At 37.4% G+C, this 22,306-nt stretch overlaps 1 long non-coding RNA gene across 3 annotated transcripts in view; it reads right to left on the reverse strand.

Moving 5' to 3' along the window:
* Positions 1–22,306, reverse strand: part of LOC119697703 — a 158,177-nt gene that overhangs the window by 124,049 nt on the left and 11,822 nt on the right. For 2 of the 3 annotated variants that reach the window (XR_005255909.1, XR_005255910.1), the window contains exon 4: positions 8,254–8,419. The exons of the other annotated variant lie outside the window; for it this stretch is intronic. This is a non-coding gene — a long non-coding RNA (uncharacterized LOC119697703). The remainder of the gene's footprint in view (positions 1–8,253; positions 8,420–22,306) is intronic. 3 annotated transcript variants of the gene reach the window in all.

Genomic DNA, 22,306 nt, shown 5'->3' on the forward strand with positions numbered 1-22,306 from the left:
ACTGTGGAAAAATTTCTGAGCTACATGATGTTGGAAATACTAATCTATTTTGTTTACAATTTCAAAAAATGCAACCTGTATACTATTGAAAGCAAAAAGAAAACCCACCAAACCCATTTATTTTTCCCAAACTTTCGAAGTTTTGATAGAGTGTTTATGTTGTGGTCTTACACAACTAAAGCCAATGTAGACAATTACTGCACCAATAGGATGACAAAGAAGTTTGTGGGCCCTGGACAATTATCTCAAGATTAAAATAATAACTGTTGGGTTTTAAATAACATCAAAATTTGACCTAAACTCCCAGTGAACAACAAGTTATACTAGGAAAGGAAACCCTACAACCTCTAAAGATTCAGATTTATAGAATGGGAACAATATAGCTCAGAGTCCCTCCTAACTCCTCACCTCACTTATTCTCTCTCAAATTTCATATCAATTTTTTCCTTTTTTCCTTACCTCCCCCACTCTTACAAAGCAGCTCAGATATCCACACATACACAGAGCATTCATGGCAACAACTCTGTGACTAAAACTGATGAATATGTAACATGATCTTAAAAAATGCACGTGAAATATGCAAAGGCATCAACTTAACGAGTACTTTCATTTTGTCCTGTTTTTGCATTGAAGGGTCAGTTTAGCTAACAAACAGCATCAGAATAAATCACCTGTATTCTGAAACCTAGATAATTCATCTTGCTAAACAAGGAGATTTACTTGAAAGTAAGCAAAGGACTGGAATTGTCCTACCATGTGGATCACACAGGATGTGCTGTTTAAATATCAGGGCATCCAGGACATTTTGATGTGTCATCTGAGGTCTTAAAAAAGTGACATAAGAAGTGAGCTTCCATTAACTGAGCCATCACCAAGCAGAAACTTTTTAAGCATTTTCACTGAGTTTATAAGATTGGTGTAGCAATTTTTCATTTTGTTATCTGGAACTGAAATGTGACTGTTTCACAAAATGGAAAACCAAAAAAAGCATGCCATCATTTGTCATGGCTTTGTTATTTCACCTACCTGCTCATTATCAGAAAAGGAATTTTTAAAATCCTAAAGAATCTTTAAAAGTCTTAAAGCATCCTTTAAAAGTAACAGAGATGGGCTTTTTTGTGCAGTGGTGCATGATGGATGCTCATATAGGCAACCATGGGTATACTAGAACTACTCATTCAGACACCTCACAGGTGTCTTTGGATACTGTCTATGAAATGCAAATTTAAAAAGAAAAACATGAAGGAACTATTTACGATTTCAGTCAGTCTGCTAAGATGAACAATAGCATGTAAGTTGGGTAGTTAGTTCAAAACTTCAGCATCTGCAAACACCAGGTTTCAGAAACCACACTCAGGGTAAAATCTGACATAAATTGAACATTAATTTGTTCAAGTAATTTGGAATTAACACATTCCTAGTAATTCCCAGCCATGTTTGTTTGGAAACAATTAAACAAAACTTGTTTAAAAAATAATCTGTTGAGGCATTTTCCCCATCTCTTCCAACTAATAATTCAACTCCAGAAGTTTCACTGTGGTTTTTATAATGTATGGGGTTTTTTTCACCTGGGTCATTTCTTACCCATGTGAAAGTTCTACTATCTCACTTTTTGCCTTCAACAGTTTGAAAACTAGAGAAATCATTAATATTAAGAAGAATGCCAAAGAAGACAGTTTTCTCATCTTGTCTTTGTTTCTCTTTTCCTCTGGGCCACATAAGGATATTCAAGTCAGCAGAGACAGTGTTACTCTTTAAAAAACCTGCTGATTTAATATTTAGTAGGTGATGGATTCCACCTCAACAATCAGTCTCAGGAATAAAAATAGTCTGAATCCCACTCAGTGCCATCCACAAATCCACAGATAGAAACCCAAAGTATTGTACAGCACAACATTTCCTGCTCAGTAAGCTTGAGACAAGCTGCTGTGATTCCCTATATATACACATATATTCTGAGCTGATGCCTGTCAAACCAGCCCCTGGTTAAGTGGCAAGCATAATATAGCTTCCTTTCCCTAGAGGTAACTGTCCTCATTACTGAAGCGAATGAACCCCTAGGTGTATAATAGAATCTTCTTTAAAATATTCATCATATGACAGCTGATATTTCAGCCATATTTGGCTGGAATGCAACATTTTGGGGAACTTAGGACTCCATAGTCAATTTACCTAGCATTTTGCTCACCATCGAATTTATTTTTTTTATCATAAATCATTAAACATTTATGTTAGTATGTAACTTGTTATTCTCCTATTCAGGACTGAGTCAAACAGGCAGACCAGGCTTTCTCCTACTGCAGCAATATCCATTAAAACATCTGGACTAGCAAAACCAAAACTTTACACTTTCCCTCAGCCTGAAAACATCAACTTCTCCAAGGTGAGTCACATCATCCAGCACGATTCTGTTTCCTTCACACTTCTCAGAATCAACACTTCAGACTGTGAAAACCTCCCTCTGCCAGCAGGTCTCAGGAAGACCGTGGGCAGGCAGGGGGAAAATAACACAGGGGCCAGAATTCTCCACCAGAAATCAGAACAAAAAACTGTGTGGGGAGAGAAAGAAACAAACACAGCAGCAGGTTATTCACCCCAAACATTTTGCTGTTCAAACACCAAACAATGCTTTTCTTTTTGACTCTCCATTCTTCTTTCTCAAATACTGTGTTTTTCCCTGCCTACTCTTCCCAGTTTTTCCCTACCTGTTCTTAATTACAGCCACAAACTTCAGAAGGTCCTATTCCACCTGCCTTCACTGCATTATCTCACAGCTAAAGTGCCTGCTGCCTCTTCACTTCAGCCTTGCACAAGCCTTCTCTGCCCCGTTCCATGCGAGGCACCGAGGCAGGCACACAAACGAGCCCCCCGGGCCGGGGAGAGTGTCAGGGGCATGCAGGGCTGCTCAGGAAGTTTACACAGCACTTGCTCAAACTCTGCAAGCCTTCCTGACACCAGCTCAGCATTCCAGCACACCAGCATCATTTTTAAGCGGTTTCTCATGTGATTTGTGCTGTCTCTCCATTCCCATATGCTATTCTGACACTGGTGGCAAAAAAAAAAAATCCAATCTTACTCTCATCAGGACTTGTTTGTCATCAGAATCTCTCCTTAGTTTTAGTAATTTGCTTAGTTTTAGCCTACTTATCTCATTATGCTGGTCTAATTAAAATCATTTGCTGACAAATATTGTCAGTAATGTAACAGTTGGCTAAATTAACACTGGCTTAGCCTTAGCTTTGTTATCAGCTTAACTACACAGCACTGATTGATGAGCATTTTAAAGCAGGAATTCCTTTCTTCAGGTCAAATGCAGAGAAGGCAAAGCTGGAGATTTGAATGTGATACATCAACAAGTCTTACCAGAAGAAAGTCAGATACAATTGTGCAGAAGCCAAACCAAACTCACATCTCCACAACTTCCCTGCAAGCTTAGTAATAAAAACAAAGATGCATTTGGCCCAACCTGTTAAAAGAGCTGGAGCATAGCTTAACATCTAAAATTACTGTTAGAAGCAGTATGCCTTGTAGTCTGATTCTTATTTACTTTTTTGGCATAAATTGAGTATTTCTAGACAACAATTATTCCTACAGACAATACTTAATTGCAATATTCATCACCAAATCTGTCTAAATGATAGGGATGCTGAAGTGTTTTACAGTGAAAACACATCCAATTTTAATGAAGTTCAAAAGAAGAAATGTTTATTTATGTATTAAAGTACACAACGATCTGCTGCTCACACTTTCTGAGATGCTGACAGCTTTTTCTTTTTTTTTTTTTCTTTTTTTTTCTTTTTTTTTTTTTTTTTTTTTTTTTTTAAGAGAGAAAGAGAGTGCAAGGGAAGGAAAGGCTTCACATCTTGTAAATAGTTGTGGTGAGTGGATCAATGTTCCCAGCAGACAGGCAGAGAGCTCCTGGGTCTTTTGACACTAGTTGAGATCAGATGATATACAACCGAAGTCTGAAGACAAAGTTGCCTCTAAGAAGTTGCATCTGGTGAAAGGGTGGAGATGTGCTGATAACCCATTACAGCTGCAGGGGGATGTCTCAACATGTCTTGAGAAAGACTGCATATTTCTCTATTTGGGGCTGAGGTTTGCTACTGTTCAAATTAAGTGGCATCTTTCTAGCACTCCTAAAGAAGAAAAAAAGGTGGAATCCAAACCAGAACAATATCCTGTAGAAAAGTGCTTTCTATTTGGTAGGCTCTTAAGAGGGGAAAAAAGCATAACTACGTATCTAAAATTAGCTCCTCTACTGAAGAATTAAACTGAAAATAACTTTAAGAGAAGATGAGAATGTTTCAGAGCAATATATATATATAACAGAACCATGAAAAAAAATACAGAGAAAAATCCAGGTTTTGGATAAAATTTTCAGAACACGCTTCCCCTCTTTAGGAATTTGCAACCACCACCTACTGAAGGAGAGCTGCTGCTGTTGGGTCTTCAGAATGATCCATTAGATGAGGGTGCACAGAAATATTACAGGGGGAATACCAACCTCCAGGAGATACAGATTCAGCCTGCTTGGAATCAGATAGTTGAAAAGAAACTAGAAAACTGTGGCTGTGCATAGACTTGACAGTGCTCCACTGGAACAACCAGAAGCCAGGTTTGCACAGGCTCTAGCAAGTTAACTTGCGCAAGAAATCCCAACTGTTTAAAAAAATATAATTCAGCTTGGGGAGAGGAGTAACTGGGGAAAGGGAAATATAACAGACAGGTAATCCTTATTGCTCTGAAAACTGCTATCACTGGCCTGCTGTCAAGCCATCCAAAGACAAGAAAATATACAATCTGCTGCCATTATTGCAGACCAATCCTCTATGGATTCAACCACAGGAAAAGAGTAAGCCCTGAGTTAGGCCTCAGCTTATAGTACATGGGCTGAAAAAGAAAAAAAAAAGACAATTTTTGCTAAGCCAGCTAACAACATGCTGCTGCTCCAACACTCTGCCTCAGGCCACGCAGCCTCAGCTGCACCATCTGGGCTGGAAAGACTCCAGGGAGGAAAGAGCAGCTGAGAGTGCAACAAGTTGAGGCTCCAGTATAACCGTGACTGTTCTGTTCTATGAGTTCACCTGAAACCTCACCTTCCCAGTTCCTGTTTCTTATTGTCAGACACCTACTTTGTTAAATTGTTATTTTTGATGTGTCCTTCTTTATTGACATGTCTTAATTCCTTGTTTCTCACTAAGTGCTGGCTTCATATGACTTTCCAGTGTATAACCTTCTCCCTGGATTCACAAGGCACAGCATCCTGATGAAATGCCACTTTCAATGGAGGCATTAGGCACCAGGAATAAAATACAAGTTCAGATTGTTTTTAAGAGCAGTAAAACCCCTTCCAAGATCTTGTGACATCAGTTATCAGAAACAAAGATAAAATGCTTTTCCTATTTTCATCCCATTGAATTTAACACTGCAGGATATGCCCCTGTGCACTGAAACAAATCTGTGTATGTGTATGAATGCAGTCAGGATGAAGTGACCTCCAGCAAAGCAATTTCTTATCTGAGGAGTAATAGCAAAAAGATCTGTCCCTTCCATCTGTATCTCAATCAAGTCACCCACAAAGAGATGTAACATTCTGGATCACACTCATTTGTTTCCCTTTCCTTGACACCTTACCATGCTTCCCATGTTGTTTATACATTTTATTCCTGACATGCAAAAGTTACCAACTTTATATGAGGCCATAATGCAAAGACATGCTTCCTGAAAGTTGACAGTGTTAGCTAAGGAATGAAATTCAGTGGTGTCCTGAGGGAAGAAACAAGAAGGCAGAATGAATCACTTGCAAAATTAATGTTAAAACTCCATTTTGGATAACCAATCATGAAGCAGATTGGGGATGTTTAAGTGCAAATCTACAAATCCAGGTGAAGAATATAATATTGTGCTGGCAGTGCAACACACACTCCCTTTGCAATTCTCATTCACAAGAGAGAAAGAATAAGAGTGACTCAAGAGCTGCCCTCCCTCAACCTCCACAGCAGATCCACGTGGGCGTGGGCACATCTCTCCCCTTCACTCTCAGTTTCCAGACTGAAGCCACTGTGATTTCCTTTCTGCTCCTGGAGAGGGATGAGCAGCTTCACATGACCTCTGTCAGTGAACATCAAACATGCCATGAGGTTCAGAAAGGTATCTGTGGGGAAAAAGGAAAAAGCAGCATAAAAGTACTCTCTCAGGCCCATTACAGGTCAGAAGAGCAGAGGATGCAGATCCAGACATTGATTGCCAGTTCTTACCCAGGGGTGTCTATCCCCTGAGGGCCCTATGGCAGCTTCTGCTGAAGTGACCCATTTGTTGCAGCCCATATCCAGAGTGCACGACCTGGTGCCACCACACCACACCAGCTGGCATTGTTTCATATTTATCACAGAGCAGAAGAGTGAACCAAGCAGGGACACTTAATTTTTATTCCTTAAAGGGAGAAGACATTAGGAAAAGCTACCTGTAATGGCTCTGTCCTTAGTATAAATGGAGGGATTTACAAGGCATTTGCTCTCCACAAACATATTCGGAGGAACAAAGTTACCCGTTTGGCACATTTTGCCAGCTGTGTGACCTATTTCTACTCCTCTGTATTTTCACAAGTGCACAATCTGCCCATCTGAACAAAGACAGTAAGACAGAGATGTCCTGTGACACCACAGGGTTCTCCTCAGGAAAACCCACAAGGAAATTCGGAGGCTGTAAGGAGGAGACCCCCTGCTCACAGCATGCCTGCTTTCCTCTCCTGGCTCATACCAGAACACTGCACACTGTGTCTATAGCTTTCCATGCATGGAAAAAATAATTCCAAGGAATCTTTTAGATAACAGTCTCACCAAGTGCAGTCAAGAGTTTAATGAAGGCAGCTTTCACAAATCAAGTGAAGAGCCCTGGACACAATCCAGAAGAGGATATTGGGAAGCAAATTACTGCACTGACAATACATTGGGTTCCTATGCCCAAATTTTAACGTGTTTACTTGTATTTTGAGGCTATTTCCCTTTGTAACAGCCAAGAAAGATGAAGGGACTCTGCACAGGAATGTATAATAGTTGCTTTACAAAGGGTATCTGAAATGCAGTCAAAAAAAGTACATTTCTTAGCATGTACCAGATGTTTTTTAGCTTATCTAGACATCTTAAACATACAGCATTGATCAACTACTCATATTTTTTTAAAAATATTACCCATGACGCAGATGGCAGTATCCAGATTATGACAGGCACCGAAATTTGTGGTGCAGCTTTTCAGGTTCTCACAGCTGGAGACCAATATGGCCAGCCAGACAGAAAAATCTGCACAGGACACAACACAGCATCAGGCCAGGATGGATGGGGCCTTGAACAACCTGGTATAGTGGAATATGTCCCTGCCCATAGCAGGGAGGGTGGAACTAGATATTCTTGAAGGTCCCCTCCCACGCAAATACTTCTATGATTCTATCAGTAACATTTCATTTTCTTAGATGACCTTTTACATCTCTCTTTTCCTTTAGGATCTACTGCTTTTAAGGACCAATTTTATTCTACTTTAGGGAAAAATTGTTCTTTTCCCTAATAGCAATAATCTGTAGCAACTACTAGTCACCTCTTTAAGAGATGCCCATTCAAAGGCATGGTCCAGAGACTCAGGTTAATCGGATGAAAAATATGTTCTCTAGTAAGCTCTGGCATACTGCAAAAGCACTGAATGCTTGACATTTTTATGATTATGCTAATGTTGTGACATCTGATGTGCTTGTTTTTTTTTTAAAAATCATGCAATTAAGTTCTCTGAAAGAAAACCAGAAAGAAACAGATCAATCACTGAGAAGGCAGAAAGAATGAAAACTGCTTCTACCAGCTTTAGAAACAAATGCCTGCTAGTCAATGGCAAACATTTGAACTAGATACTTCAGACTTGTCAGTTTTACTCTGAAAGTAAAGAGCACTGGTAGGGTGACTTTCAATTTTTAGCACAAGCAGTGGCTTCACTTTCACCTCTTCCCTCTACCTTTGAAGCATAATAGCATTTGTCATGAAATGACTCTTTCATTTACTGAAAGAATTGTAACCCTTATAAAACTATTGCTTCCTTTTGGACAATTTCAAAATATGCATAACCCAATTAGGTCACAAAACCTTACCTTTAGCTTCATCCCCTTTTACAACACTGCTTCAGTTATATCCCAAATTAAAGTAGGAGAAAGAGAAGATATATAATTGCCAATATAAATAATTTAATAATTCCTCTCCTGCACCTACAAACCTGAAGATTAACAGGAAGAACCAGAGGTGCTCTACTGGGACAGCACGGTGTTTGATGGCAGGAAGGCTGCATGGATCCAAGCTGTGGAGCCAAGTAGAAACACAGAAGAGCAGCAAATGTTGGAGGAAAACCACAGGGGGATCCGACGGCTTATTTTGGTGCAAAGCTACAGAAGACAGAAGAAATGGCTACATGTTAATTACAGCAACCTGAAGTAACTTCATAGCAACTTTGGAAGCATATTAAAAGTGCATTCAATACCTCAGGTACTGTATACATTTAATCTCTTGTTAAAGACAACTGCTAGTCCAATTGAGTTTAAAAATAGATCTAACTTGATGGGGATTTACTACTGATGAAATCAAGAATCAGCTTAATTCCAAGAAATTCAATTCCTCACATGATACATAATCAAGGCATCAACAGCAAGCTTAGGAAAGTGCAAAAAGAGACTACAAAATGAGGTTAGATCAAAAAAAATTGAACTCATGGTCAATTATTGGCAAATCCTGAGTTAAACTCTGAAAAGGAAATTACAGAGAGGACTAAGCTAGAAAACTGTAGGAGCGGTTTCAGCTCTTTCCCTTGAGACAGTACAAGATAATTTTAAGTTAAAGAATTGTTCTGAAACTGCAGGAAAGAAATAAAAAGGATATTTAAAATCAAAAGGAATGAACCAGCAAAACACAAGGTCTAAGAAAATAATCTCTTCAGCACACTCAGAAACTCCTACACCTTTTCTGTTCTTAATGAAATGTGTACACCTGAACTTTATCGATGTTCTCAGTATTTGGCTTTTTTCAGATACATTCACTCTGGGATTAACAATGTAGAGCCACTCAACCTGCAGAAAGATCTTCTTATATAATTGGCATAGCAACAGAGGCAGCATTACTCAAACAGAAGTGACAACTTCTGGGTCCCCCTTTTGCATCCACTTCAGTATGACATGAACCTTTCCTGAGTTACTTTCCCACAGCATAAAAGTAAACCCAAAGCTTCCCAGATCAAGCATCCTTCTCTTGGGCTGTTCTATCTTGGAGACACCTCAATATCCCAAGTTTTTCTTTCCTTGGCCATAGTCTCTAACAGACACTTCCTGCTTTTGCTGGCTGCAGGTCTTTGAGAAAGCTGACCCACTGGCCAGTGGTGGTCAGAAGAGGAATAAATCTGGAGGGACAGTGCTTCTTCCTACTGAACCAGGTGCTTTAGGTAGGTCTATGCCAACATAGAGGCCAACTACAAACACACTGCCCACCTGTAGGTATGCACTTAGCAGAAGTATGCTCCAAAATCTTAAGCTTTTAAGGATGGCAATTAGCTTTTCAGCACAGACCAGGATCTCAGCTACATGACCTGTAAAGACCAAGACTGAAACAGACCAAACATACTAAAGCCTATTTTATCCAGCTGGGATCAAACTGAGAATATTTTGGGTAGATTTCATCTGATTTTAATCCCCTAGAGTGTAGATGTTTATATTTGAGCTAGTTAATTTGGATTGTTTTGGGATTTTTTTAAAGTTCAAGAAGAAAAACAAGCATTTAAAGATGATTCATCTGACCTACATTTGCTGATCTACACTACAATGAGATTGATCACACCTTAAATTTTGTTAAGTCAAATGAGTCAGTCTCTGTCTGACTTGATAAATAAAGCATAATTATTAGCTTAGAAATTTTGAACACAATCTAATCTTCTGCTGACAATGGAGACAAGATACTGCAGGCTGCTAGACTCAGTACACCTAAATTGTTCTTCTCCTAGTACTCCACACATACCCTACAATGAAGCTACTTTGTTTTCCACCAGTAAATAGAATCTTCAACTTTTCCCATCTTAGCTTCCTTTTATGATTTTTGTAATGCAGAGAAGTAAAATTATATTTTGGTGAAGTATTTTCTTCAGCCTTTGTGAATCCAAATCAGAAAGGGAAGTGTGCCTAAGGCATTCATTCTTGAATATCTGGATGTTATAGGATCTGTGTTTCTACTAGATACAGAAAATACCATATCTGAACTTTGGTTTGAATTCCTTTTCCTAGCCAAGCTCTACAAGTAGAAATAAACAGGATTTAACATAGTAGAATATCAGACTTTAAATGCACCGTAAACTGATAAGTTTTTTATAAACCCAAACCTGACTAACTAGGGTTTTTTAAAAACCATGCTCATTATAATTATATGTAATTACAATATCTACAGCTTTAAATTACAGTTCAATAAGAATTAAAATAGTTTCTGCTAAATTACATTATTTTAAAGTATAAGTTGAACTAAATAAGGAAAGCATGTAAAAATACAAAAATAAAGCCAAGCTCACAGATATATATCTTTTCTTTATCAAATGGTATTGTGAAAATTAATTAATGAAGTAGCCATAACTGTAACAGTAAAGTCAAAGAAGTAAAATTTAAAATAAGATTCATAATTTCCAAACTCTCCGATATTTTGATTACTTTTGCATTGTCAGTTCCCTCATTTCAAAGTGCTGAATTTACAGCCATGAAAACTTACAACAGCTGGGGTTACCCAGCATCTCTGAATATCAGATTCAGAGCACCACACCTTCTTCCAAATTTAGTAACTCCTTTTGACTGTATTTGCCAAAGTAGTTTCCTGTTATACTGTGAAACTCCTTAAACCACTCACAAGTCATTTCTGAGACCAAAGAGATCAAACCTCAGCTCCACCAAATATTGAAGGAGTCCTGACACTAATTGTAATAAGTAAAAATTTCCCTCTGTAGAAAGAAGTGGGGGGGTGTATATGAAGTTATTTCTTGGATTTCTTATAAGGAGTCTGCCTTACCTTTGAGTCATTCTATAATAAATACTATATCATTGCTTAATTGTATGGAAATGGTTATTAGTGGTTCTGCAAATGTTTTGTTTGGGATTTGCATTTTCTCATCAAAGGATACTTCTCTGCCTTCATATGCTGTCAGCCTCTTTCAGATGACACAGCTCAGCCTAGAGATGCTTCAAATATATCAGGAAGAGAAGAAAACATATTAAACCACCAAAAGATGTACAAATGAAACACAGAGACTCTGAGTTCAACCACAAGGGCTTGGAAATTAAGGGAGTTGTGGAAAAATATTTTGGGTTGACTAAATATCATGCCCTGAAATTTAAGCTGCTTGCTTTAAAAAGAAATTTCAGAGACTAAGGCAGAATTAAAAGCAGCAGAGAATTTTAGTTTCTGCTCTCAATTTCTGGCTTCAAAATCTTTTCACTTTATTTTACAAGTCAACTTTGGGGGCCCTGTATATTTTAAACAGTTGTCAAATACATGTAGTGTATACATTCAGCCATGAGGAAGTGGTTAGTAATGGGGAAGAGATTATTATTTCTTATTATGGTGTGGAGCCACCATCTACTTCAGAGCTCCTAAGATATCTCTGGGATTTGATAGGTTTCTCCCACCATACTGGTGTGGTCAAGGAGCTCCAAACTCATTTGCATTGTGATGATAATGTTGAACAGAATTTGCTGTATCCAAAACCAAAAAAACAGTTCTTTGGGGTTGCACTGATTTTGTTAAAAAAGATGGAAAGATGGAACATTTACTGCTGGCTATCACCATAATGCTATGATGAGAGATATCCATTTATAACACTTTTTAGCCCTTTTGGAACACAACAAAAGGCTGCTTTTTCTTCAGCACTTTTAAAACTGTAAACCTGCAATAATTCATCACATCCTTCATACACGCATTTAATCAAACTACTTCAAATATGTATTGTGTAGCCCATACAATCATAAAATCAGCTTAAAATTAATGAAGGTTAACAGTGTTTAATTCTAAATGGATACCACTGCAAGTGTGAAATTGACCTACAGCTGAAGAAGCAGGTTTCCATACAGGATAGAAAGAGGACTGAGCCACAGACCCTGGCTATAGGACACTCCTGATGTGAAAAAAGTTCTTTTAGAGCCCATTGCTTACTTAGGCATGCACTATAGTAACATATCAAAAAATGCTGGTTTGTCTTTGTCAAGGCTTCAGTTTTGTGAAGCCTTTTATGAAGCCTTTCAGAATTATAATGGATAAAAAAAACTTTGAAGAATATAACAATTAAACTAGATGATTGATTTTTTTTCTGAAAAAGGATTTTCTTGACTACTGTCTCTAGAGGTTGACATCCTATACACAAAATATAATATAAGCAATCCTTGTGTTTCTTACAATCTTCTTTAAAAATGGAGGACAAGTTAACAGAACACTGAATCTTCTAGTACCACATCTAAGTCTAAGAACATCAGAAGGAGTATAATTTGGAACTAAATGAGATGTAAATTTACAGTTTTAGGATACCTGTCCATTAGGTGTTTAATGAACTCATTCCATTACATAAATCTGAAGTAACAACAGAAATACTAAAACAAGCAGCCCCACAGCCACACATTACATATTCTCTTACTTAAGGTTTCCATTTCCACTCAAGACTTGGGCAAATATTTTATTTCACATGATCAATAAGTGGCTGCTCCAACGACATACTCTACTGATATAGCCTTCATTTGGTCTGTCACTGGATGCACTGCCCATGAAAGTCTGGAAAACAAATACAGCACTCATTCAGAACCACAGAATGGTTGAGGTTGGGAGGAACTTCTTGAGGTCATCCAGTCTAACCCCACTGCTCAAACAGGGTCACCTACAAAGAGTTGCCCAGGCCCATGACTAGACAGTTTTTTAATATCTTTGGAGAGGGAGACTCCTCATGTTCTCTGAGCACCCTGTGCCAGCGCAGCAACCTGTAAAGTGAAAAAGTGTTTCCTCATTTTCAGAAGGAAACTCCTGCTTCAGATGGAGCCCATTTTTCTTGTCTTGTTGGGCACAACTGAAAAGAGGTTGCCACCATCCCCTTTGCACCTTCCCTTTACATATTTACTTATGCGGACAAGTGCCTTCCTGAACCTTCTCTTCCCTAGGCTAAACCCCTCCAGCTCCATCAGCCTTTCCTCACAGGAGAGATGCTCAAGTCCCTTAATCATCTTCATGGCCCTTCCGAGGACTCTCTGATATATCCATGTCTCTCTTGTGCCTGGGGGCCCAGAACTGGACACAGTACTGTGGAGTGGCCTCATCAGTACTTCAGAATGGGAAGGATCTCCTGCCTTGACTAGCTGGAAACATTTCTCCCAGTACAGCCCAGGATACATTTAGCCTTTGCTGCAAGGGCACGTTTGTGGCTCGTGGCAGCTTGGCATTCACCGGGACACCAGGCTGTTTTCTGCAAAGCTTCTCTCCAGCCACTTAGGCCCCTGCCTATGCTGTGCATGGGGTTGTTCCTCTGGAGCTACCAGGCCTGTCACTTCTCCTTGTCCACCTCTGTAAGGTTCTTGTCAGCCCATTTCTCCAGCCTATCCAGATCCCTGAGGATGACAGCACCACCCTTTGAAGTATCAAAAGATAATCTTGTGCCTGAAGTGTAGAACTTGAGACTGATTCAACTGATTCCTCATCACGTTTTCCAACATCTACAACTACAAAGCCTCTTCAGGGGAGTTACCAGACCTCTCCTTCTTCACCAGGTACACCTGCCCAGTTCTGTGCTCATTCCAGCAGCGAGGGACAGCTGTATCTTACAGATAACCTTTTAATTAGGCAAATTACATTCCTCATTAGAATTCTATTGTTAAAGTAATGAAGTAAAAAAGGACTGTGCCTCACACTGATATGTTGACAGCGATTTCTGTTCTATCAAAACAAGCATCATAAAAACAGATTCTTTCTCTTGAGCACCAGCAGCTTTTTAACAGAAAACATAAAGCAATATTTGAATGTGGGGGGAGAGAAGATAGATTTATAAGAAAAACATGGAGTTTTTTTTCCTGTAGAAAAAGACTAGTATCACAAGGTTCAAATATTTTAAAATAGTAAATTTATTGCCTGATTGAAATTCACTGTAAAAATTCCAGGGAACTGACTAAATAGTAACATACATAAAAAAGGGAAATCTTTGATTTTTGCTAGCAAACAAACAAAAAAGAAAGTAATTTAATACAGCTCTGAGGCTTACTCAACCTCTTCTTTATAGCTTTTCATTAAATTCCATTAACTTATGATCAAGTCTTGCGTTATATTTAAATTTATTGAATTCAGGAATGATTCCAACAGCACCAGACTAATGAGAGAATTAGGCCGTAAGAGTTGCTTGTATAAATATTGTCACGCCTCTACATAACAACTTTTTCATCAGTTTTTAACATTATTACACTTAAGTGGGAGGGCTCTTGCAGGCTGCATATTCCTCACTCATCACTCTCACTTTGCAAAACATGTGTTTAATGAGGCTGTGATCAAAATCAATTTTACAAGTTTGCCTGGGTATTGTAAGCAAAGAGCTTTTGGACTACAGTGGAGTGAATGACTACAATACATCAGTCTGCAAACAGGGCTCCAAAAATGGAAAATCAACCAAATACTCAAAGAACCGTCAAACCCCAAAGAGAAGCTTTTATGATCTCTAGAGGAGACACTGTATTAAGGCAAATTGAATTACTCCCAAATTTATTTAACAAGGCTGGACCTATATGTTTACAGTTTACTTCACAGCTGTTAATCATTAAACACATTTTAGATAGTCATCAGATATTCATTTTACATGTAATAACATTTTTATTGAAGTTAACATAATAGTACATCTTAAGAACTCTTTTGAAAATGTTCCCTTAGGAAAAAATTATCTGCAAAGTAAAGCCATGAATTGTGTGCCTCATGGGTTAGCCAGTTTTGTAAATAAGTGAATATGTATCTTTATGACACTATTCTAATGGCATACATATCCCCTGCTTTAATATGCATACTAAATGCTTTGCCTGGATTTATTTTATGAATATTACTGATTTACTCAACCTGGACAGGACAAAAGAGGAACTATAGAGATTGTAAGCTACCATTTTACAGCTATCTTGTTCTTTCCTGTTTTGAGAAAGAATTGTGTCAGACTAGACTTTTTTTTCTGTTCCCATAAGATCCTCCTCTGACTTCAAGGAAACTCCTCCCAGGTTTCCAAAGCAAAGCCTGTACTTATATCTGTGGTGATTAACTGGCTTGTGTTTAGCTGCAAGTCCCACCAGCCTGTTTTCCTAATGAAATATAACTGGAATTCAATGAAAACAATAAAAATGCTTCAAATTCTCAAAGTTACTTTTCGGTCCTGAAATTATATTCATTTCAGTGACTTAGTGACAATATTTTTATTAAAAATATTTCAAAATAACCTTATGGAAAGAGATTTCTCTGTCAGCCCCTTTTCTCTAAATCACCCAATTCTGTTACACAAAAAGAAATTTCCCCACGTAGTACTTTGTCTAAAAATTTGATCAGCACTGTAGAGTGGCCTCATTGATCAGAACTGCAGTGAAGATGAATTGCATGTAACTGTCCTGAGACAATTATTCACAAAATTCTACCAAAGTTTGAAAGTCTTCTTTAGCAGAAATCTAAACCTATAGCCAGCAAAAAAAAAAAAAACCCTCAAGTTTTTCCAAAGAGTTTAACAAGCTGCTTGTAAGTTTTTCTGGCTTATTGGAGGAAAGGGAGTCAAGAGGAAAATTCCAATAAAACTGTGTGTAAGCCAAAGGTTTGTTTATGTTTGTATGGATTAGCATTCACACGTTTCCTGTTACTAGACTTCCTATTAGTGATGTTTAACTTTAACCACATATCCTGGGTTAAGGAATAGCTCCTGAAATCAATTTCCTGATGAGGCTAAGAAAAGTCAAAGGTTAATTTTGTAGCCACATGATTAAGCTACCAATAGCTACTGCATACCCTTGTTTTAACATATAAAGTTACTGCAAATATTAGCTAAAGGAGGCGGCATACTCTGGTGAGTACACAAAACTGTTGGAGAAAAATAATTCCAGAATCTTATTCACTCTAAGTGAAATTTACTCTCTCCACATGCACACCTAGAATCCACACCAGTGGAGAGATCTCTCAAGCATGGTGAGGTCAACCTGACAACCTCTAATGTGTTCCTCATTTTCAGCGTGGCTGTGTGACCACTGCCAGAGCCCAACTGCCAGCCAAGAAAAAGAAACTTCTGCTGTACATCACAGACTTCCTTCAAACACTTGCTGCAGACCTTGAAGAAGAAACAATGTTTATGGTAATATACGAATCCACAGACTTGTATTTATCATATTCTCTAACAAAAAGCACAATGATTTCTGCTTCCTTAGGAAAAAAAAATCAACAGATGGATGATGACTTTGCAAACACTGCAGCAGATACTGCTCCAAAATACTGATACCAAATCAGCAGAAATTAATGCATCAGTATTTTTTCTATTTTAATACTAAAGTGAACAATCCTCAGCCCAAACATTTCAGATGAAACAAGAAATATCTTTAAAAGTTTATGAAGTTTCTGCCTGGAGAGATTCCTGTTTCCAGCAGTAAAATTGATTCTTTTTTTAATAGTGGTATGAGTAATGACAGCCCACTGACACATATCGATAGCAATGAGGAATTCTAGAGTTAAAGCTGATTATCCAGATTCATTCTCACTGCAGAGCATTGTCCTTTCCTGCTGAGTTCTCATCTACAAATTATTTCATTCTTATTCAGTTTGGGTAACTTGCTAGCATGGAAGATGACAGTCAAATGAATGAAATCCCATGTACTGACATTATAATTTTCTTTTAGATCTGTAAGAAGGGTGATGGGAAAATTTGATGTTGCATGTAGTGAAGAGAGTGTTGGTATTTAGTTATCTCATTACAACTACTGGAGTTTTAATAGAGGGCTCATAAGTAATTAAGAAACGTGGGTGCAAGTTATAGTTTTAAAAATAAAGCTTGGTTTGACCCAAGGCCTACCATTGCTAATACAACCACCACTCTTTTGGGCATTCTTCTCCTTCTAACATTGTCATTTATGTTTGTATCAGTGTGGTAGCGTTTTACACTTGTTTTGCACAGGGAAGGCCTCTAGATCAAATGCAAGATAGAGGAGACAGTCATCAGTCTTTACTCAGGATTTCCTGACTGCATGTGAACAATAACAAAATATATATATATTTTGTAAAAACTAATGCATATCAAATATATATATGTAAATATAGAACATCTGTTTCTTACACTCAAATCTAGTTAAATTTCATTCACAAGGAACTGGCTCAATTTTCACATTTAGGCTGCTTGCAAGACATAATTTTTTGTGAATCCTTCATAGTAATTTAGCCTTCATTGCTTATAAACTAAACAAATATAAGTGGATGCACATGAGCTGTTCTTCATTCATTTGTGGACTTAACATTTGGAATTCACTTTTCCAGCCACAGGACTGGTTTTGCCAGTCAGATAATAAATTTTTTGTTTTCTAACTAGGTTTCTTAAACTTTGTAAACAGCATAGCACTTGAAAAATACATTCCACCATCCAATAAAAACTGTGAAGATTACCTGAGAAATAACAACTTTGAACTGAAAGAAAAATTTAATTACTTTCATTGTGTTTCAAGAAATCATCTTTCTTTTTTTTTATTATTGTTTTTAATTTTTCCCTTTTTTTTTCTGAGGGATATTTCTGCCTTGCTACAGGTATCCTTTTCAGATTTTAAAATACTCTCTTTCTTTTCTAAAATGCAGTGAGCAGGGGAGAAGGATTTCTCTTGTCACATTCAAACCAACTCATCACTACAAAACCAGCTTTCCTGTCTGCCCAGGAGCTGCCACATTGCTGACCTCTGCCTCCTTATTCTCCACATGTCTCCTGCTTCACTTTGGGCTTTTTCTGATCAGCAGCTTTGACACTTTACCAGCTGATTTTGGTTATCTGAAAACATGAAATTCTAGGACTGTTTACATTTTAAATTGTAAACTCTTTTGTAGAACATGTGATGACATTTCAGCAGCACAAGCTCCTCTAATGTAAATCCTCCTGTCCCAGTAATTGACTACACTGCAGGTACAAATTCCCTGGATTCTCCACTTGGAATACAGCAAGGTCTATGTCCAAGAAATCTCACTTTCTACAGTGCCTTTTTCCTTTTTTTTTTTTTTTCTAATTATTGGGAATGTCTGTTTTTGACTCCTGAAAAAAATCACTGCATTTTTCAGTCTTTTGTCCCCTGACTGCTTATAATACCTGCACGCACACACCTAGCAGGTACAGAATTACTGGGTAAATCTCTCTGATAAAAACACAGGTTTTGGCAGCCCAATTCATTGATGTTCTGTGCCATGTCTAATAGGTGTGTAACTTCATTCCAATAGTTCTGAACCTGTAACCCAATAAATGGAGATAACTATTTTCATCATAAAATTTCTGGGGTTTTTTTCTGCCTTTTTGGTGAGGAATTCTTGAATAACTAACACAAGTTCAGTCGTGTAGAAATATTTCACACCTCTCAACTCCACTTCTTTGAAATCCCAGAAAAACAGCCACAGCTCATGAATGATGGGACTTTCCACCACATGGGCAGTGAGGTAGATTATCTACTTCTCTCATGTGAGAAGAAATACTGCACATTTTCAGCATTGATGGAAAAAATGTCAGTGCCCCTGCTTTAAATGACAGCAGAGCAACTAAAGTATATCATCAGATCCTGGGAGGCTTGGTTGATATGTTCTCCTGAGATAAAAGGTGTTCATCCCCTATTTTCAAAGAAACTGCCCTAACCACTAAATTAAAACTTGATCAAAGTGCCCTAGTATGGCCCTGCCCTGCATCACAGAGCAATACATGAACATCCACTGAATTCATCTAGAACCCAAGTCTGACTTTAGTTTCGTATTGGAGATGAAGGGAGAAATCTGGCCTGTGGTTAGATATCACCATTCAAGATTTCCTAGAATATACAACAACTATATTCCTCATTAATTGCTGTCTACTTCTGTCAAGATAACACCACAGCAACTCCAATGAAGTTACAGCACTTACAGGAGTACAGCTAAAAGCAAAACTTGGCTCGATGTCCTCAAACATAAATGGATATTTTATCTGTTTAGTGCATGCTGTCTCTTTTATTGAGACTGAAACAGTGAGACAAAAGTCATCCTGAAGAGACCAAAAGAAACTTAAATATGTAGTTTTTTCTAAGCATATCAATATTTTATGATTTATGGTTTCCATAGTGCTTATTTACTTTGTTCAACATTTTCAGTTGTCAGAATAGGCACTAGACACAACAACAACAGAAAAATGGAAAGTAAGTCAGCACCAGAGTCCTTACATTTTTCCTTGGGACACAGACATGAGGATGTACACACTATCAACACTTTGCAAATAACATACTGATTGTTCACTTGTCTCAAACCAGGACTTTCAGGTTCCCAGAAAGTATTCAATACATAATTTTAAAATTATTCCGGTCACATTAAAATATAGAAAAGTCTCAACAAAAAACAATCCTAGAAGAAGAAGACAAACCAGGTGTATTTTGGAAGAAAAAAGTCTGTATTCAGTACAATCAGTACTGAATCAGATTAGCAAGTTTCTTACTAATATCTATGATGAGATGTCTTCTAGTCACATATTTGTGCAAACAGTTTCAGAAAAGGTTAAATATTATGAGGGATTTCTTTGAAACCTGCATTGTTAATATTTCTTCCATTTATAATTCTTTATTCACCAGAATTAAAACCCTATTTGCACTTAGTTTTTTGGTATTGGTTTTAAATGTATCTCAATTTGCTTCTTCCTTTTAGGTAATGGCAAGGCAGGAAATAGCAATGACAGACTTGTTTGGGAAATGCACAATACTGACTGTGTTTTCCAAACTCTGTGTTGTCTTCCAGTGAAAAGCAAACAGAAATATTTAAGTTACTTAATTGCTCTCTAGGTTCTATCTAAACTCTTCCTAAAGTCACACTCTTTCCTTTCAGTGAACCTCAGCAAGGCAAACTGAAAGCTTCCTTTGTTATCCTGGTCTACAGCACCTGAATGGTGCCAAACAAAACTAATTCAGAGCTCTCAGCAAAAGGGCTTCTTTCTCTAACTCCTCCTCATTATCAAATACATTAAAAAATGAGTCTTCTTCTTTTCTCTCAGTATTAACTAACAGCAGAGAAAACAAAAATATCGTCTCCCTCACATACACTCATCTTCTTCCTTTTTTATTTCTTTTGAGCCTCTTTGATTTCTTATGGTTATTATTCACCTACATAAAGATGTTACCCTTGATGGTATGAAGTGGTTTTATGTGGAATCTTTGTAATGCAGCAACTCATAACCATAATGTACACTAAAATATGTTATCCAAATTGCTGTGGTTTCAAAATTTACCAAAAAAATGTATTTCCTAGAGCAATCTAATTTCTCCTTTTACTACAACAACAAAGTAAACCCATTAGGAAGACTATGAATTTCAGCAATTAATTACACACTTAATAATATTTTATAGTTTTCTAAATGCTTTAAAGTTCTTTCCAAACATTATGATTCAGCTCCTGCTACCACTTCTCACACAGTAGGAAAATTAATGGAATTATTCCAAAAGCAAATTGCATTTAGGTTCTGGGAAAATCTGGGGTTTGATTCAGGTTTTTTTCTAAGAATTCAATGAACTCTTTGACTGTATGCATTTTGCAGAATGGGAAGTGGAAACCCAGATATTAGGCTGCTTCATGGAACAAACTGGTGGAAAGACAAGATTTCTCTCGTTAAAAATAAAGTTCTTACCCTTAAGTATCTCACTGGTGAAGTGTTCCAAAGGCACCAAAGGTGGTCAGCCCCAAAACCATTATCAAAAGCCTCAGAACTGTATTCTCCCTCACACTTTTTATTTCTTTTTTTTCTTCTTGTTGTAGTGCTGGACTGTAATTACATAAAGAATGGATAACTAACTATTTCTTATAGTTTCATATTTATTACTTAACTAAAGCCATAATCATATCAAAAAGCTACAGAAATTAGAAGAGTATAATCATAATATCAAAAAAATCTTAAATATTTCAAGCATTCCACTGATATGACAAAGACTTTAGCAGCTACTCAAACCACATGGTTTGCAAAGGCATCCTTTCTCAAACAAAATAATTAAAATTTACATTTAAAGTTAGAAAAAAAAGGACAATGAAAAATACTGGCTTTGTTATATCTGAGTTAGAATTATAAAATTATTAGGCAAATATTGGTGATGGAAAGATATTGAGTCTGAGAGCATGAGCTACTAAGTGAATGTTTAATAAAGTCAGGTACAAATTAAAAAGCTCAATATGTATTTCTCAGTTCTGCACAGAAATCCTCAGTTTGGTGGTTGCAACCACATTAAATCAAATTTTTACCAGGTTTCAAAAAAACCTGCATATATTCATGGTTTCCAGAGGCTAGTCAAGAGCTTGAAATATTGGTCTTGACTATCCAGTCAAGACCAATTCTTTCCACAGGAAAGTAATTCTCAGAGGAAATTATTTGTCACGCTACTTCCAATCTAAAGATCTAAACACAGTCTTTCCTCTAGCCTTTGGCACAACCCATAATAATTGGACCATGGGAGAGAGTGACAAAAAAGTGGATCCACAAGATGCATGCCAAGTATCACTACCAGCTCAATAATTTACTTTCTCACCTTTCCTCCCCATCAGGAATAATCAGGGGCTGAAGTATTAAATGACATGTCGCAGTCATTCACTGATGGAGGAGCAAGACAGAATGACATATTCTGCTGATCATTTATAGCTATTGGTTGTTATAGGATACTAACTTGCAATACACAGCCTTGTTTGAATTTCAGATGGCCAGATGGCCAGATGGATTAGCCTGTAAAATTAATATTCCAAACCCATACACAGCAGGACTTTTGTATGGGAACTAACTGCTTCAGAATCCATGAAGTCAGTTTAGTGGATTTTATTTTTCAGGCCTCGTTTATTATTTCTTCCACAAATACTGAAACCTGCAACAGCAAAATGCAATTCTAGAACACTTTGGTATTTTGGTGCCATGGCTTCCTTGAATATTTCTTCCATTTCTTCCATTTCTACCATTCCAGGGGCACCCATTTCTAGCACACACCTGGTGAAAAGACCAAAATTCATTTCTCTAGCTTACATTAAAATATTTGCATAACTCTACAATGAGGTGCATAGTA

Source organism: Motacilla alba, chromosome 2 (genome assembly GCF_015832195.1).
Source record: "Motacilla alba alba isolate MOTALB_02 chromosome 2, Motacilla_alba_V1.0_pri, whole genome shotgun sequence".
NCBI classification, from domain to species: Eukaryota; Metazoa; Chordata; class Aves; order Passeriformes; family Motacillidae; genus Motacilla; species Motacilla alba.